The sequence below is a fragment of the Lonchura striata genome, chromosome 5 (assembly GCF_046129695.1).
Source record: "Lonchura striata isolate bLonStr1 chromosome 5, bLonStr1.mat, whole genome shotgun sequence".
NCBI classification, from domain to species: Eukaryota; Metazoa; Chordata; class Aves; order Passeriformes; family Estrildidae; genus Lonchura; species Lonchura striata.
This window is the reverse complement of record NC_134607.1, coordinates 43,558,493-43,565,019: the sequence shown is the minus strand read 5'-3', so window position 1 is coordinate 43,565,019 and position 6,527 is coordinate 43,558,493.

Below are 6,527 nucleotides of genomic sequence, written 5' to 3'. Positions count from 1 at the left end.
CCACTAGCAAGCTTATGTTTTCATCAATGAATTAAGTTTTGTAAGATTTGTTTTTCTTAAAAAAATTTTTTTCTGACTCCTGTATTTTGATTTGTCCTGTCTTTATTTTTAAAACTATTTTCTTCCAATTTCTTATTTGTTTTGCTTTATACTGGCACACAGTACACTGGAGGCCACTGTGGGTGTCTCGCTGCTGCATCAGAGTACCGGCAAGCAAATTAAAGGAGACACAAAATCAGCAGGTGCTGGTGGATTCTTCTAATTGAGATTAAATAACGGGGTGTTTTCACCCCCCAGAAGGCCAAAGTGCAACACATAAATGCCCCCAATACTACACTAAATAGAATGCAGCAAATAATTTGCCCAGAAAAGCTGTCAGCAGCACAGTCATACCCTTCAGAACAGTAGCATAGGTTGTTTGTATGTGTGTTTAGAACAAGTAATGTATAATAAAATAGATCAACAAACGACAATTATTTTTGTTCTAACCTAAAAGAAACACAATTCTTTTCCACATTGTTTCATGACTCCTTCCCATGCATAATCCCTTCCACCTACAGGACTAACCTACAAAGAATGTCCCCCTCTTTGTCACCTTACAAAACTGAAGGGCCTTCAGCTCTCTCACACAGAAGCGTGGGACTCTCCCTTTGTCCTGGCACAGTTCTGTGCCACTTCTCCATTTCTGGGAATACCTACATCACTGTGTCAAAGTAATACCTATAACACGACAGAGACCTGTAAATACTGCCATTACTGTGTTAAAACCCAGCTGCAAGTCTCATGCACACAAAAGGATATTGAAATAGTTGTTTTTGGTTTTTATGTGATAAATATTGGTCTTCTTTCTCCAGCTTAATTCACAGATAATGAAGTAACTGCTTTACATGGCAGGCTGAAAACACATGGCCTATAAAAGGGAGGCATGAAAGGGGATGGAAACATTGACATTAATTTTAAAAATCTAAAGCATTAGCTTACTGAAGTGTTTAATGGTGTTAGGCAGTCGTTAATTTGAATCAGTGCTTTGAGATACTTCTTTTTCTTATTAAACATCATTTCACATTTAACTATGTATTTGTCTAAGTGAAACTGGATATCTGACTACCTCAGTCTATTCTGAAAATACAAATTTAATACTGTATTCAGCAAGGCTGACTGGAATGTCTTAGTCTTTCTACAATCCATACCATACATGCTGAATTTCTGTATGATGCCTTACATTTCCATTTCTCCTTATCATCCAGTAGGATGCATCCTGATTATGAATGGCTTTATGCGTGCCCAGCTTTATTAGGTAAGGCTTGTTTTCAAAAATATTACTATTTTCCACTCTTGTGAAGTCAGATTGGTTTTCTAGAGATAGGTGAGGATTAGATGCTTTTTTTTTTTAATATTTGAGACTAAATGTTTTGCTCCTTTCAGGAAAGGAAATAAAATCTTGTGATTTTAATGAGGATCAACTGGTCAAGCTTCAGTCCTTTTCCCTGCACTTCATGTCATCCCATTTGCTTTTATTGTTTTCACTTAATTTCACAGTTTTCTCTTTTTTTTTTAGCATTTAATTTCTTCAATTTTTTTCCCCCATGTTCTTGTTTACCTTTCTTCCCTGATTTTGGGATTTCAGTGTGAAGAATTTTGGCAAATTTTGGTCCTTTTCACTGCACCTCATTTCGTCTCAGTACATTTTGTTGTAGTCACTCCATTTCCAAATTTTCTTTTTTTTTTTTCCAATTGCATTTTGTTTTATCGTATTCCAGAGTATTTTATCATATCGTAGAGTATTTGTTACATGGTGCATTGAGTGAAAAAAAATGCAAGTCCGTGAAAAGCAAAGTCATGATGAACAAGGAGAGATAATTTGCTGTCTCTTACTGCTTTGTGTCTTTTCTTACAGTAGCAAGTTTTCATCTAATAAGAAGTATGCCTATATAAATCTCCCTTTTTAAATAGGTGTGTGAAATCCTGAAAACAATTTTCAGAACATTCTGACAGGTACCATTTATACACTGAAGGGTTATATTATGCCAGCCTCCAGACTTCAATAAGACCTGCTACATTTTTTAGTGTTTCCCAACACCAGACACCCTCTCACAGGATGACTAGCAGTTCATATCCAAATCTAAGACTAGGACTGGGAGTAGGGGAGGATTCCCTAGTCTCAGATTTGCCTGCATATTCACTGCTTCCTGATCTGTGGTGGGATTCAAGACATTCCTGTCTGCCGAAACCAACAGTAAGTCTGAGTTTGCCATCTCTGAGCATCAACTGGAAGTCCTCAGAGGGTGAAATTAGGTGATGTATCTATAGTAGGAGGCAGGAGTAGCAGAGAAAGGGTTAAACTGTCATTCCTCTTGAGAATTTTTTCCCGATGGTCTTTCAGGGTGTCATAGAGCAATCACGTCCCCAGAAATACTTTTCGGGAAGTGACGTTCTGGACAGCAGCCTAACTGCCTTTTGAGATGTTACACTGAAGTGCTGACCCAAACAGCAGTGAGTCCTTACTGCTAGCCACGAGCCTCCTGGGACACGAGGTCCACAAGTTGTCAGCTACCACCAGCATGACTTAATAGTGGAGCGTGGAGATTTTCCAGATCTGGGGATCCCATAAACAGGTGTCAACATAGAGAAGCTTTCAGAGGGTGGTAGCTATTGAAAAGGGGCTGTAAAATGACTGCAGATTAATTAGCACTTTTACTTGCCAGAGTTTCTCATATGAAATCTCTTCACAGCTGGGTGACATTTCTATAGATGAGGGGAAAAGTGGTAATTCCACTGGCATTGCTTTTTCCCTAGACAGTAAAATTCAGAAAATGTCAAACATGCCATGAATGAGATAAATGTGTCTCACAGTCTTCATTACAAATCAACCTAGTAGAACTTGAGACTTATAAATATTAAAAAAATTTAAAAAGTGAGAGTTGTTATAAGAGCATCATATTGCAGCATGCTTATCATAGTCTAGAAGAAGGGCTTTCTGAAAACTTGATAGGTGTAAGATAGAGCCCCTTGGTTAGGATAGGTATACTGATTTAACTTGGAACTTCTCCAGTGTAAGCCAGCACATTAACAATAATGTTGAACTCTGCTTTAAAAACATGCTTGACATTGTCAGACCTTAAGGAGTCAAGGCAGATTCTTTGCATTTAATTCAAAGTTCTGGCACAGGACTGCTCCTTATTAAAAGCTTCACAAGAAAACCAAGACAACCTTTTTATTCTCCTTTCTTCCCAAGCCCACAGAATGTTTGCAGCATCTGGCATATATTTCCCCTTATGGTGGAATGGTGACCTCATCAAGATGTGGGATTAGGGTCACTTTAACTTAACCATTTTAAAAAATGGTTTACAAGTTATTATTTTCTGTGTCTGAGGGAGGAAAAAGCAAATCCAAGGTGGGAAAAAAATCTGGATAAAATGGCTGCTGTTTCAGCCAAAAACAAAAACCCACCCAAATTCACAAATTGTTATTTTTATAATTAGATGTATGTGTACAAAGATTTCTGCTGGAATATATTACGTTCATTCACCAGGCTTCATGTCATACTTGTGGGTTTGTATATCTCAGGAGAGAAATCCAGTAGTGTTATCTGATTTGCCAGGAACACATAAAATCTCCCTTAACAGTGTTTCATAGTAGGTAATACTCAGAAGTACTTTTTCTGAAACAGTCTGTATCTTGGTGGCTTATAGAAAAAAATCTCCTATGTTTATCCCAATGTGTTCCAATGATGAAAAGGCTACAGAAAACAGAAACAACAAAAACCAACCAACCAAACAACCAACCAACCAACCAAACAAACAAAAAAGGCACAAACCCCCAGAAATTGAAATACAGCCTTCTTAAGAAATGCCTGAAATTCTCCAGTTCTATTTGTAAATGAAAGTATGGGTAACTTTAATGACCATGTGATTATATTTTGATTCACTTGTCCCTGGCTGCCCTTCCTGAGCCTCTTCCCCAGCATCCTTTCTTAATTAATGGTTTGGAGGAGAAATTAACTGCATAAGTCTGCATTTTTGCAAGGGAATCCAAGACTTGTTCTTTATGTATATAATTTACAGAGCTATGCTGTTCTGTAATGGTGTAATCTCTACATTCCTGGTGAACCACACAGCACAGATCTGGTTAATAAACTCAAAATTAAATAGAAAGAAGTCTCAGAAAATCCTCCATCTTTTGAGATTGTCAAACAATAGGATATTAGTAAATATGTTTTAAGTATTGTTGTGTAGTCGCTCATTTTACTTTTTGAGAATATTTTTCTGATAACAGGGAGGACTCAATGGGGAGCAAAGTGAGCTAAGAAGGTGGGGTGTACATTTCCCTCAGGGTTTGACTGAAGACTAGTATTTTTGGTGGTTAATGGAACGGGTTTTTTAATTTTCCTAAGCAGAAGGTCGCCCTGCTGCCAACAGTATCATACTGTGTGACTGTTGGGGTGTCATTCTGGGCCAAATTTTCATCTATATTTGCAAACTAACCTGAGCCAGAACAGGGCCTACAGTGGAGGTGTGCCACCATCCATACTGTCTGCAGCTGAGGCACTGTGGCACATTTTGCCCTGTGTCAACAAACATCATCTCAGATGATGCCCAGGCCCTGAGAGCTTTTCTTCCCCTTCTCACAGTTCAGAATCAGGACCAAAGGACAGATCCTGTTTTCTTTTCTGGTTCAGGGGTAGTCACTAAAACTTCCCAAGAGAAGTCATTTACCAGGTCTATTTTGCAGCTTTTTGCTACTAAAGGCCACTGCTCCCATTAGCTCTATAAAGCTTTTTGTGATACTCAGATCTGGAAAACATTTGTAGCCATTTTCTCCCTCTTTAATTTTTATCTGGAGCTTTCCTTGAAAAATAACTAAATAAAAATGAGTAAGCACTTTCACAGTCTAAGGTCTGAGACTGTTTCCAGAGGTTCCTTTGAGAATCCTTCCAATCATTTGCCTTCAGTTGGGCTCCTGAGTTTAGCTATTAATTTTTCTTCATTAATAAATCGTGTCTGTGCATTAACTCTCCTTTGTTACTATTGCCCCAAATCTTCTATACTTTTCTGGTAACAAATTTAACACAATTTTCTTCATGTGGTCTTATAAGCATAATGAGCAGGTGGAAGTGCTTGCATTACAGCTAAAACCATCTTAAATACAACTGTTCATCTTCTTTTGTAGCAAAATCAATGAATACAAAGATTAATTTCTGAATAAGTTTGATTTGTCTCTTTTTCCTCAGCCACTCCCAATAGGTGTTGTGCTGAAAAAAGCGAGGTTTCAAGAAGGATTTACAGAGGAGAAGGGACGGAGAAGAAGCCAGTGAGAGATACTAGTAGAGTTGAGTGTTACAGGAAAGAACTTTACAATCCTCCCATTCATCCCAACTACTTCCAGGTCTGGATAGAGAGTATCAGACTGTAAACCCTGCCCTTTGTTTTTGTGCAAGTCACTCTAATACAAAGAACTTGTGATTAATAGAAAAACTGGGAAGAGTGGTGGTGTCTTGTTGATTGATGCTGTCAAGCAGCAATGGGTGTAGAGGACAGGAGGATTTAAAATCCACTGGGATTTAATGTCACTATGCACTTTACTCTGGGATGGCTTCCATCCTAAATAAACCACCTGGAGAATGGAAATAGTTACAACAAGAGGGATATGGCAGCTCTGAACTTAATAAAAAATTAAAATGCTCACATAACACAGTGCTGGGTCACACATCTAGCATAGATCAGAAGATACTCATAGAAAGTGAATGCACAGTGACAGCTGAATTGCCCAAACCATGTGGCTTTTTTAGCATAGTGGGGATAGTAAAATGAAGAATAAAGCTCCCTTTGGGGTCCTCAGATAGAGTGAAATTTAAGTTTTCCAGACCAAAATGCCAGATGCTGATAGAAACGCATTGTGTTTTGGGATTGATAAAGTGCTGCAGCTATTATGCTTTTCCTTTGGAAATGTATTAGACCTTAAGTAATCACTGCAGGCCAGGACTTTGTTATTTCTCAGAAATAAAATTACAGGATGATTTTTTCAAAACTTAAAAAGATTTTTCAGTCTTGATTGCACGTAGCAATTGTTTTGTGACTGTGAAACCAGAACCTGTTTTCTTCACTGACACATTTGCTCCCCTTCTGTTGATAAACAACAGTTTTAGCAGGTAGTGGGTTGTCTGGGTTGTCTGGGTTTTGTAGTTTCATAGTTTTTTTGTTTGGTGCAGTTTTTGCAATGAACTTTTCATTTCTTCTGAAGCATAAAATTTGACATAATACATGGCAAATAGATAAATTATAAGGGCAAGTCTAATGTGGACTTGTAACATTTGCAATTTATCCAAGATTTCTATCATAAGTGATGGAAGAGTTTGCAGTGGTAGCCATGGTGTGTAGGAGTCTCTCCCCACATCTGCAGTTGTGCAACGCTCTGCAGTAGTGCCAACAGAGCACACAGAGAGGAAGGGTGGAGGGCAAACACAGGAAAATGTGGGGGCTACCTTGAACTGTAGGCTGAAAACTTTTAAAGAATGCTGGATTATGGAG